The sequence below is a fragment of the Stenella coeruleoalba genome, assembly GCF_951394435.1.
Source record: "Stenella coeruleoalba genome assembly, chromosome: 10".
Classification (NCBI taxonomy): Eukaryota; Metazoa; Chordata; class Mammalia; order Artiodactyla; family Delphinidae; genus Stenella; species Stenella coeruleoalba.
Window position 1 is genome coordinate 103661785 of NC_137156.1, and position 12940 is coordinate 103674724.

General features: G+C 47.1%; 1 protein-coding gene across 4 annotated transcripts in view; it reads left to right on the forward strand.

The window, feature by feature from the left end:
• MGLL (monoglyceride lipase) overlaps positions 1-12940 on the forward strand; it is a 277335-nt gene that overhangs the window by 68634 nt on the left and 195761 nt on the right. For 2 of the 4 annotated variants that reach the window (XM_079933168.1, XM_079933169.1), the window contains one exon: positions 8683-8758. The gene's annotated coding sequence lies outside the window, so the exon portion shown is untranslated. Of the gene's footprint in view, positions 1-6873; positions 6922-8616; positions 8759-12940 lie in introns of those variants that run through there. The other 2 variants (XM_079933170.1, XM_079933171.1) reach the window with 2 other exon arrangements.

Genomic DNA, 12940 nt, shown 5'->3' on the forward strand with positions numbered 1-12940 from the left:
GCCTCACCTGCCCACTCCTGTGATGATAAACCACCCAGAGCCCAGCCTTGGGGCACTCAAGGCTGCACACAACTTAATCTAATAGATTTCAGGGTTTTTGAAAGGTCACAAACCTTCTGGATGCCAAATTTCTCTCCACATCCCAAGATTATTTCATTTCCCCCAAGCAATGAAATCCTCAAATCCTGAGTCTATGAATCATCAAATCTTGCATGAGGCAGAGTCCAGGTACACTAACTGTTATTTTCTGTTGCTTTATTAAGCAGTGGTTAGTATCTTGCATACCGTGTGAGTCAAGATGTATAGGTTCAGCTGCTCTAACAGGGAATTCCAGTGATAGTTCCCTAACAGGAAAGAAGGTAAGTTTTCCTTCTTACGGTGCCTGGTGGAAGGGCTCCAAGGCTCCTCAGGCAGCTCCACAGTCACTGCCCCGGGCGCCTCCCCTCCACCCTTCTTACTCCACCTTCCCTAGAGTACTGCCCTGGTCCACATGCTCCAAGACAGCTCACCACCACCTCCATCTGGGAGGAACAGGAGAGGGGGGAAGCCTCCCCCCTTTAAGGACACACCCAGAAGTCACTCTTCAGATACTGTTGTCTGTAAGTTAGTTATACGGTCAAACCTCGCGCATGGCGGTGGGACTGGGAATTCTAGTCTCTCCTGGGTGGCCAGTAGCTCCGTTATTTACATTACGATCCGGCCGGCAGTCTTTGCCCTACACATTGTAGATTCATCAATCCACAAACGTCTATTTCACCTCCCATAAAACCTTGCACCACTCCTTTGTAGCCCTGGTTTCAGGTTTAGTTTTGCATTTGTTGGTGTAATTGTGAGATCAATGGCCCTTCTCCCCACGAAGTGAGGGCAAGGCTGTATCTGTTTCTGCTCACCCTTGTGCCCAGAGCCTGGCACCAAGCTGGTGCTCAGTAAATGGTTGCGGACCCAATGGATGCACATAATTAGGGAATTATCTCCCAAGTCCAGCTCAGATGTCACCTCCTCCGTGTATCTTTCGCAGAACACATCTCCAGCAGAATGACTGACGCCACTGTCTGTGTTCCCAGGGCCCTCCCCCTCTGCTGTTGACAGGTAGCACTGGGCCCATGGCCTGATGACTGTGGTTTTGGGTCTCACATGCTGCTGGGTGGTGGGCACCTCCAGGCAGAGAGCGGCTGCTCTCATCCCTGCATCCCCAGAGCTCAACAATGGCTGGCACGTAGAAGACCCTCGACAAATTTGTGTTGACTTTTTTTGTGCTTGAAAACAGTTGGCTTCTATAGAGAGCAAATGTTTTTGCTTTCCCCTTCTCTGCTTTTGCCCACCACTGCTCATGTAGCTCCTCTCTCGAAGCATTCTTTAATTAAGTCCCCAGCCCTTTCCTTCCACCTGCTGGCGCTCACACCACATTGCACGAGAAAGCCTGGGGTCGTGCAGTGTACGACTCACCAGTGACACGGTGTGATCCCAGTTGCTCTCTAAACTTCCAGCTGAACTCTGGATTTTGTCCTTTCCCATTATCGGGGTGTTGCCATTGGAAGAGTAATGCCTCCCTTGCCGTCTGTGCATTTGTCTAGTCATTTAAGAGACATTTATTGAGCAACTATTCTGTGCCAGGCATAACTAGATGCTAATGAACAGCTGTGAATAAAACAGGCTTGGTCCGTGGAAGAATATACTCTGGTGAGGTGATAGTTAATCTCTCAGCTCTCCCTTCTCCCTCTCTTTCCTTGGGTGAGATGGTAGAAGCCATGAAATCAGAGATGAAGCCATGTTGGAGAGAGAGAAGCAAGGGGATCAAAGACACACCCAGGCTGGGGATGGAGGTGGAGGAAGAGAGGGCGATGGAGAGGAAAAGAATATTCCGTGGATAAAAGCAACAGGAACGAACAGAGCGTGGCTGCAGAGGAGGGAAGTGGTAGGAGGAGCGTCGGATTATGGGAAGAATTAAGAACAAAGACCAGACCCCATGATCTGGCCAAAACGCCACTGACAAGGGTGGCAAAGTGAGAGCTGGGCTGAAGTAGGAACAGTCCGCAGCCCTTCAGGGCTTAACGTAGAGAGGCTCACCCGCCTTCTGCTTCTGCGGGAGCCCTGCAGGTGTTTGCATCATCCAGGTGGCTGTCCTCCTCTGCTTAGCTGTTAGGACACATCCCCGGTGGAGGCTCTGCCTAGTCCCCTGGGTGTTTGTTGGTCTCCAGACAGAGGGAAAGAGTCGGGGAACAAGTGCACAGCAGATTTGTGGGGGTCAGGCCTGGAAGAGGCAAATGTCCGGCCGCTCACTCCCTTTGGAAAGATGGAGGCCACGTGGTCACACCTCACTGCGAGAGAGATTGGGAAATAGAGTCTCACTCTGTGACCAAGAGGAAGGGAAAAGGATTTGCTAGACAGACGGCCATGTCCGTCACAGACCAACTGGAAGCAGAGACACTGGGTGCAGACCAGCACTCGTGGAAGCCGGATGCTAGTCCCTCAAGAGTTTCCAGAAGACAGAGTTCTAAAGCCATTAGAACTGGTTTAGAACCATTTGGGAAATGGTTTAGAAGCATTTGGGAAATGCTGCATTCCTTGTCCCTTTGGGGAGAATCAAAATACAGTATTAAAGGCTCTAATGAATCCTGCAGTCAAGAGGCAAGGCATTTCCTAACCATTCTTGACTTTGGGACCTCTGGGTCTATGATGTGAATATGGGTCCCCATGGGACACACCTGGGAAATGCTGATGGGGCAGAAGGAGGCCTTAGGGTAGCCTGAGGATGTGTTAAGATAGAAGCTTTAAGTCTGTATGAAGACAAAAACCAAGACACCCTTGGAAAGGGGGAGGCTCCAAATGTTAGAGGGGAGAGAAGATGCAGGATCTAGGCTGGGGAAGTAGAAAGGAACAGAAACCAAAGTGGGAGCAGAAATGCCAGCTGTCTTTGCTGGGTGCAGAGAAATCGACTCAGTTCCTGGAAGGAAGCGCGAGACCCTTTGGCTGATAGAGGGGCTGAGGGGAAGCTGGGGGTCTGAGAAGACACCATCTAGAAGGAAGCTGTGGAGAATCCTTAAAGGACTGCATGTCTCCACTCTTCCGAAGAATAATGGGTGGAAATGGGAGGAAATCTCCTCAGTATGTTTTATAAGTTAGCCCACAGTTAGATTTGTAGATGAGTAACCCCCTGTCTCCCGAACCTGATAAAGATGACTGTAAAAGATGTGATGACGGCTCTCGCCCGCTTGAGGACCCTGTCTCATCCCACCCAGTCCTTTCACGTACTGGAGCACTGACTGCCTCCTGGCAGGCGGTGGTCCTGAGTTCAGGAGACTGCGGGGGGCTTGCAGTTTGCACAATGCCTTTGCTCATTTTTCCATTTAATCCTCACACCACCCAGGAGCAGGATGAGCCTCAGGACGGCCAGTGGTGAATGGCAGGGTGGCACAGTGAACGTGTGAGGGACCTGGCTTTGGACCACCCACCATCCTTCCATGTCTGTTATACCATCTGTCTCATCATCCACTGAGATAGGGTCTGTACAGGGGTAATCAGGTTAGGATGAGGTCATTAGGGTGGGCCCTAATTCAGTATGACTGGTGTCTGTAGAAAAAGGAGGATTTGGAGACAGTCATGCACACAGGGAGAACACCGTACGACTATGAATACAGCTGTCTGTGATAGGGAAGAACAAATCTGACTTCATATTGGCTGTGTTTCTCTTAACCTTTGTATTCTATTGCTTTTTCTAAAAGTTAATCACTAAAGGGATGTTGCCTGTAGGCTTAAATTCTACATAATGGCCCATCTCCGGGGAACCCTGCCTCTTCCGGGAAGGAAGAAATGAACACTTCCCCTCCGCAGTCTGACCAGAACTAGGACTTTACCCCCTCCCCTTTCAGTATAAAAAAGAGGTCTGAATTCTAACTCAGAGAAGATGGGTCTTTGGGACACTAGGCCACCATCTTCTCCGTCTGCTGGCTTTCTGAATAAAGTCGCTATTCTTTGCCCCAACAACTCGTCTCTTGATTTATTGGCCTGTGTGGCGAGCAGGACGAGCTTGGACTGGGTAACGGTCTACCAGACAATGAGAGAGGCCTGGGGCAGAGCCTTCCCTCACGGCCTCAGAAGGGACCAACCCTGCCGACACCATCATCTTGACCTCCAGCCTCCAGAATTGTGACACAGGAAATTTCTGTTGTTTAAGCCACCACTCAGTGGAACTTTGTTACAGTGGCCCTAGGAAACTATTACCACTGCCCCCCAGATTCAGTCAGTTTTCTGGGTGGTGCTGTTCAGGTTGCTATAAAAATGCCAAGTGCTGCATCATTTTATCCATGAGCGAGTCATGCACAGCTTTCCCCAAAACTTTGCCAAACCAAGATACACTATCCTGATGACCATTTCTTTAAGTTATTTTAGAAAAGAACATGAGTCTCGTTTGACCGAATTTGCATTTATTTATTTAGTGGGGGACGTTCATGTTGACCACTAGAGAGCCTCACTGTCCTTAATAAGCACTCACAATGCATCCATCTGAAAATACAATAGAATTTTCCCAGAATCAACTTCAAGTTTACAGTCTATAATGATCATAATCCACTTTTTATCAATTGCAACCTTTGTCCATGAAGAGCCTTTTCAGATCTGAGTTCCTTTAGTGTGGCTGGGTACTATCCTACTGGCTTTCTATTTTGGGAAGTTTCTCTTTCTCCTTTTATTTTGAAAGAATTTCAAGCATTCAAAATAGTTGCAAGACTATGACAATGAACTCTCGTATACCTTTCACCTAGGTTCACCGATTATTAATGTTTTGTCATATTTACTTTTTCTCTCTCAGGATTTAAATTATGTATATAATTTTATTTTTTCTGAATATTTGAGAGCAAATTCCAGATAATGAGACCCTTCACCCCTGAACACTTACTCATGTAATCCTAAGAACAAGGATATTATTTTACACATCCTTGGAGTGATTATCAAAGTCAGGAAATTTAACATCAATAAGAAAACTATTATCATACCTCCAGTCTACATTTGAATTTTGCCCAAGTCCTAATCTTGTTCTTCACACAGTCCACTATCCAGGATCACACACTGCATTTTCTTGTGTCTCTTTGGTCTCCTTCAGTCTGGAATATTTCCTAGGTCTCCTTCGCCTTTCATGACCTTGACGTTTCGGAAATGTTCAAGCCAGTTACTTTGTAGAGCCTTTCCATTTGGATCTGCCGAGTGTTTTCTCTTTCTTAGGCTCAGGTTCATACTTTGCCATACCTAGGTTTAGTTCTAAGAGTATTCTCTTTTCTGAGGAAGATTTGAAGAAAAATAGTGGTTGCATACAGTGGTTCTGTGTAAAGTGACATTTCTGATTTTCCTCTGCTTCCTTCTCCAGCTCCAGGCCGTGCCTTTCTGTCCCTGGTGTCGTGTACACTGCAGCCCACCACATAGAACCCCCTTCAGCAGGGAGACACTTTCCAGCTGCTGAGTGTTAGCTGCTGAGCCCCCCGTAGATTGGTCCCCTCCTGGAATTTCTCTGGGCCCAGAGGAGCTGCCTTGCCCAAGCTTTCACCCCTCCCCGGAGGCAGTGTGCCTCCAATGACTGGTCTTTGAGGGGGGTACAAAGGCCCTCAATTTGGGAGACTCTGAAGGGCCGTCCCAGATCCAGAACGTCCCGTGGGTCACATGTCTTTCAACAAGAAGTCTCTGGCCTTCGATTTCATGTACATCATTCATTTTGGAAAAGAAGCTATACTGAAAAATACATCCATTTCCAAAAATTCGATCAATACAAAAAGTTCAAGGAAGTAAGCAAAACTCACCCAAAGTCCCAATATTTTTCAGGCGTCCTCCCATGGTCCAGGTGCATGTGTGTGAATGCTGGGGGTGTATCTTATACAAATGGGATCGTGCGCTACGTGCTAGGCTGCAATACCCATCCTCTCTTGCTCCCGTGGTACTATCACCACCTATGTGCGAGACTTCCCAGAATAAAGACGGCGTCTCCCCGCCTGCCCTGCAGCCACGTATGGCATCTGAGCTCCCGTGGTACTATCACCTATGTGCGAGACTTCCCAGAATAAAGACGGCGTCTCCCCGCCTGCCCTGCAGCCACGTATGGCATCTGAGTTCCCGTGGTACTATCACCTATGTGCGAGACTTCCCAGAATAAAGACGGCGTCTCCCCGCCTGCCCTGCAGCCACGTATGGCATCTGAGCTCCCGTGGTACTATCACCTATGTGCGAGACTTCCCAGAATAAAGACGGCGTCTCCCCGCCTGCCCTGCAGCCACGTACGGCATCTGAGCTCCCGTGGTACTATCACCTATGTGCGAGACTTCCCAGAATAAAGACGGCGTCTCCCCGCCTGCCCTGCAGCCACGTATGGCATCTGAGAGGAGGAGGTGCGGGTAACTTCTGGGAGTGATCCCCAGGAGGTAGCGAGACGCCCTTCCCTTTCCCCTTCCCGCTGGTTGTTACCGACCTTTCCAGTTAGTTCCCCACACGGGTCCTTCTGCCCCACGCCATTGGAGCCAGTAAAAGGAGATCGAGTTCAGCTGAGAAGGAAAAGAAGGCTTTATCCTCTGACCAGATGATAGGAGAGGTGGGGGCTCCTGGGCGGGGCCGCTTTACAGGTTTTCAGTGGCATCAGGGGGGAAGGGGGCGGAGTTCTTGTGGATCTTGTGGATCGGGCGCACCTGAGCTGCTCATCCTTGGCGTCGCGGTGCAGGTGCGGCGCCTCTGCGCACGGCCCGCCGCTATCTTCCAGTGTTGTGGGCGGTGCTTCTGCACACGGCCTGCCGCCGCCGTCCTGAACTGAGCTCTCGGTGGCGTCTCTGGGTTCTCTGCGCGGCTGTTTCCTACGGGGAGCTGGGCTCAGGTTTCGGGGTGCGAGGCCTCTGCACGTGGCCTCCTGTGAGCGAGTGAAACTAGACTACGCACAAAGGAAAAAAAAAGGTTAGACTTTATTTCATTACCCAGATTCTTTTGTTGTTTCCCAGGAGCTGTGATTGGGCTTTGTGACATGATGCATATTGAAGAGCTTTGAGCGAAAACTGTCAGGCCCTGTCATTCCTCGAGTGGCACGTTTGAACCTCCGTGTGGCCGTCATGGTTTGGTCCGAGCTCGGGGTCTCACCGCCTCCCCAGGAGGTGGCACGGCGATCTGATGGAGTCTGGGGGCCTGAGACCTTGGTGGAGGGCCCTCATAGGAAACGGCTTCCTTTCCTTCTCTTACCTCTAAGCTTCGAAAATCCTGCTTTCCATTCCCTATTTCAAACATTTTTGTGAATAATTTTATTTCCTTCCAAATATTTTTGGTTTTAATTTTTAAAAAAGAGTTTTGGTTTACTTATAGAAGTTTTTATTCAATGGCAAAAATTAAGGAAATACAAAACATTAAGAAGAAGAAAACAAAATGGCCCATAACCATGGCTTTGGTTATATCTTTCCAGGAAGACTTTGTTATATTGCTAATAAATACTATATTTTTCATTCTATGAGATTTGTATTTTAATTTGGTTAATGGCACCTTTTCATATAGGATTTAAAATTTGTTATAGAACCAAATGTATTAATCTGCTTTTTAAGGCCTCTGGGATTCTCTGAAGACCCCCCTCCCATCACACACCTGAAGGTTATAAAAACTTTCTTCTGTTGTATTTTCTAGTACTCTGTATAAAAAATAAATTAAAAAAATTTAAAGGTTACACTCCATTTACAGTAATTACAAAATACCAAAACACTGACTGTATTCCCCGTGTTGTGCGATACATCCTTATAGCCTGTTGTCTCTTTTGTCTTTATTTCCTTACATTTAAATTCTAACCCAGCTGGAATCAATTGTGATGAGAGGAGAGAAGCCATCTTTTTCCTAATTGATGCTGTAGTTTTTCCACCACCGTTTGTTAATAATTCACCTTTTTCTTATGGACTGGGAAAGCCACCCTAATCACACAAGAAACTCTCACCTGTAGTTGGATCGCTTTCTGGACCCCCTAGTCACTTCCTTCAGTTCAAAGTTTAGCCTAGCTTTTCTTACCTGTTTATTCTTAACTTGTTTTTTCTTTTTTGAAAACATTGGTTATGGAAATTTTTATGTAAGCATAGTATACTAAATCAAATTATACCAAAAAGATAACAACCACAGCACCCTTTTGACAAGCCTTGTTCTAGAAAATAATGTCATGTGCCCTTTGAGGCAAACACACACCCTGTTTCCTGAAAGGAACCACACTTCTTCTGTGGCTTGGTTTGATGCTTTGACAACTTATAGGCAGCTTTTCATGTCAGTAAACACAGATCATAACTTGTGTTTGCATGGTATGGTACAAACTGTACCAGAGTTTACTTAACTGTTTTTTTTTTTTTTTTTTTTTTTTTTTTTTGCGGTACGGGGGCCTCTCACTGTTGTGACCTCTCCCGTTGCGGAGCACGGGCTCCGGACGCGCAGGCTCAGCGGCCATGGCCCACGGGCCCAGCCACTCCGCGGCACGCGGGATCTTCCCGGACCGGGGCACGAACCCGTGTCCCCTGCATCAGCAGGCGGACTCTCAACCACTGCGCCACCAGGGAAGCCCTACTTAACTGTTTTTAATCAATGGTCATCTCAGTCCTTTCTAACTTTTTTTTTTTTTTTAGCAATTGTCAATACTGTGATGAAAATCCTTGTACATAAAGCTTATTGAACTTCTAATGATTTTCTTCCTCTGATTCTTAGAAATGGCATTTCTTGGGCGAAAGGTGTGCGTACTTCACATCAGAGGCTTTGCCAGCAGCCTGCACCCACCGAACGTGTAAGTACCTACCTCTTAGCCAGCACTGGCCTTTGCAGTCTTTTTCACCTGTGATATTCTGTTAGGCTGGAAATATGATCCTGTTTTTATTTTCACTGTTTATTGTTAACAGAGTTGAACATCTTTTCATATGGCTATTGTCCATTTGTATCCCTTTGTAGCTTTGTCGTCCAGCTTCTTTCCCTGTTTGTTTTATTATTGGTTTATTTGAGGTTTGAGATATAAATGATACTACGTTTTTTTCTTGTAATGCATTACAAATATCTCCTTCCTACTCCTGTTGTGTTTCAACTTTATGGATTTTTTACAAGGGTTTTTTGTTCTTTTCTGGTTTTGCAACATGTTTAGAAATGTTTTTCCAACCCAAGATTATTTAAAAATGCATCAGTTTTTCTTCTAGTGTGTTTATGGCTTTGTCTGTTTGAAAATCTTTAAATGTTACCCCTCTCGGGATTTGTTTCTGTGTAAAGAGTGATGTGGGAATCCAGGTTTATTTTGTTTTTTTCTGAGTGTTGAGCTGGTTGTCCCAATCCAATATTGAACACTCTCTCTGCAGTGTCCGGTTTGAAATTCTAACTTTCTCCTGTACTAACTTTTCTTATTTACTTCTGTCCGTTTCTACACTCTCTTTTTTCCTACTGGGCGATCCGTCTATCCTGTCTCAGTAACATTCTACTTTAACTCTTACAGCTTTATAATGTCCTTTAACTTTTTATGGAACTTGGTTCGTTTGCCCGACACGCAGCAAGCCAAACGCTGAGATGCCGAGGTTTGCAGCAGAGAAAGGGTTGATTCGCAAGGCAGCCAAGTGAGGAGATAGGAGAACCAGTCTCAAATCCTTCTCCCTGAAGGCGAGGGGTTCGGGATATTGATGAGGGAAGCGTATAGGGTGGTTGGAGATGCAGAGGGAGGTGATTAGAGGAAGGAAGAAGGTAAGGTAATCAGTGGTCCATGCACGTGTATTTGAGTAACATGCCTCTCCATGGGAAGGAAGCATGTTCAGAAAATGGCAGCATTAGCATGATCTGAGGGTGGAGTTTTTGGCCTTCTGACGACAAAAGGTCATCCATCAGATACTCGCACAGGCCCAGCTGAATGGTCTGTGGTCTTGACCGGTTTGAACTGGGGAAGACTAGCTCCCTGTTCCTGAAAAACAATGGAAGCCACTGTTACTATAGTGACCCTGTGTCAGAGGCGCTATCTACAGGGAGTCTGGTGATGCTTTGTCTAAGCTACCTGAAGTTTGCAGGGTATGCAGTTTGCAAGAACAATTAGTGAAGGCAGCTTACAGGATATTGTTTATTAAGCAACTTACAGTTGAAGGAATCTAGTTGATGACTGCTTGGCTTCAAACTCAGGATAAGTTTTTCTTCTTTTTCAGTATTTCTTGACTACTGTTACATGTTTACTTTTCCACTTCAGTCTTAGAGTCATTTGTCAAATTTCCAAGAAGAATCACTTTGTAATTTTATTTAGGATTGCTAAAAAACCCCAGTATGCTAGTCTGGGGAAACTAAGCAATTTTACAATGTTGAGTGTTCTGTCCCAGACCCAGGCAGGCCTTTCCATTTGTCAGAGTTACCTGTTGTGTCCACTGATAACGTTACTTTTCTCTCCGTGGCAAATGCCTCTGACTCTCAGCCTCGGCGGCTCTCACTGAGGGAGCAGGACTGCAGCCACAAGCCACATGTCATGCACCTTGGAGAAGAGAGATTTTTAAGGGCAGTTTGGTCTGTCACTGATTTTTCCATACATCCAGACTTTGGAACCCAACCCATGTGGGTCCAAGGTCATGCATGCTATTCCTGTGACCTCTGGAGGACCAAGTGGGCTAGAGGCCTTTTTCATTTTGTATTTGTGTTTGTTTTGAAATAATTCTAATAAAAATTTTAAAATTAATTAATTTATTTTTTGGCTGCTTTGGGTCTTCGTTGCTGTGTACATGGGCTTTCCCTAGTTGCGGTGAGCGGGGGCTACTCTTCATTGAGGAGCATGGGCTCTAGGTGTGCAGGCTTCAGTAGTTGTGGCTTGAGGGCTCTAGAGCGTAGGCTCGGTAGTAGTGGCGCACGGGCTTAGTTGCTCCGCGGCATGTGGGATTTTCCCGGACCAGGGCTTGAACCCGTGTCCCCTGTGTTGGCAGGTGGATTCTTAACCGCTGTGCCACCAGGGTGGCAATAACTAAATTAAGCAGAGTACAGTTGAAAAAATCGGTGACCTGCTTGGATATCATTTAATCGGCCATGTTTGTGTAGTTTGGGGGCTGTGTAATTTGCCACGATTGGCTCTTTGGTTTGCCTCTGGTTTTCGGAGAGCCCACAGCAATGCTGTGCCTTCTGAGGACAGGTGTGCTGTTAAATCTTGAGCCTGTGTGAATTTGTTTTGCTCGAAGTTCGTCTGTGTGCAGCCACAGCAGCGATCAGGTTGTGAGATGCAGGATGGTGCTTGTGCTCAACAGGAGTGAACGGGTGTCTTGTAACCTGCGCCGGTCCCAAGGCCCAGGATTCCCTGAGTGCTTCAAAGCTTTCCTCACTAGGGCAGCTGCAGCCACAAGTCTAGTCCAAGACCCAGTGTCACAGGGTGAATAGTGAGGTAACCATGGACTGTTTACGGACCTGTGAGACTTTGTGCAGCTGAAGAAGGGTTTTCACTGCAGTCATTTCGGACCTGTTCAGTGGCTTCCTACCCAGCTCCCCCCCCCCGCCCCCCACCTTGATCCTTTTATTTCCTTCAAGTGTGCTGCAGCCATAAAGAGGGTACCAGCCACCGGGACGGTCAATTTAGGGCCAGGAAGGTGGAATTTAAATATAACTGTGTAGGTGACAACATGATTCATTACTTTGTAGGCCATTGGAAAAGAGCAGAAATTTTCCAACTGTTCCATGGGCTGGTATCAATCATACCAATGCTCTAAGCACAAGAAGTTCTCAGCGTTCCAGGGCCAAGTTGGCTTAGGAAATGCGGTGTACTGATTCCCCCTCTCAGAGCTTTACAATGTGCATTAGCATATTAAAAGTTCTGAGAAGTAGGCAGTAAAGAATCCAGCTTTAGTTCTGCTGAGTGATTAAGGAAGTGTACTAGTGCAGGGACAGATTTCTTTTAGGCCAAATGGGTTTCTCTTGATACTAACTTCAGAAGCTAGAGGACATTTAGGGGAATTTTACCTTCTCTATTGTCACAGCGTCCTACCAGCCATCACAACGTGTGTCAGTGTTGGAATCCTGGAGCTAGATTTTAAATGAAATGCAATCAAAATCAAATTCCACTGAAAATATAATTTTGCTTATTTGTTCATAATATCAGTGATGTATTGAAGTGCATTAGATACGATGTGGACCTTTTAACTCACATGACACTTTCAGAAAATGACCTTGCAATGCATTCACTGATTAATTTATTCAAATAATAGGTCTTAAGGGACTCCTGCGTCTTCAGCACTGTGCCAAGTGGGAAAGAGCTGGGATGTTTTGGAGTCTGGGAGTGGTGAGGACTGAGAGAACTGGGGGAATAAAGGAAGCCCGGAGCCGTATGGGGCTCTGGCTACTCCAGGGGCAGAACCCTGCCGTCAGCTGTGAGAGGAGAGGCTCCAGCGGGGGTCTGCGAGGGCTGTGGTCCAAGCCAGAATGTAGGTCGCCTTTTCACTGGGGCCCTTGAGAGTTTTGCCAGGGTCACCGACACTCACAGACTACATTCTCAATGATGACAACACTGCTGTGTGACAAACCACCTCACAACTCAGTTGCTTAGGACAATACTCAGGACCACAGCGTGGCTTGGGCTGGCCTGGTTGGCTCGGCTGGGGGCCCCTGCTCTGCTCGCAGACCTCTCGGCTGCCTTGGACCAATGGACTGGCCAGGAATGCTCTCCTCACGGAAACGGAAGAGGCACAGATGGCAGTCCAGGCACGCAGGCACTTTCAAGCCTCTGCTAAAATCTCATTGGCCCCAGCATCTGGAAGGATAGGAAATACCTTGCCATTGTGGGTGGAAGTTACTTAGAAAAGGGCCCGGATGTGTCCTGCTCTAACTGGGGAGCAAGTGAACCCAGGAACCGTGGGTCCATGGTGCTGGCTCCGCCTCAGGAACGTAAATTCCGTCCCCTGCCCCAGAGACCTCAGTGCTGCTCCTGGATGCAAAAGAGTTGTGTCCTAATCCAGTGAGGCCTGGGGCCTGGCAGCTGCCTTTG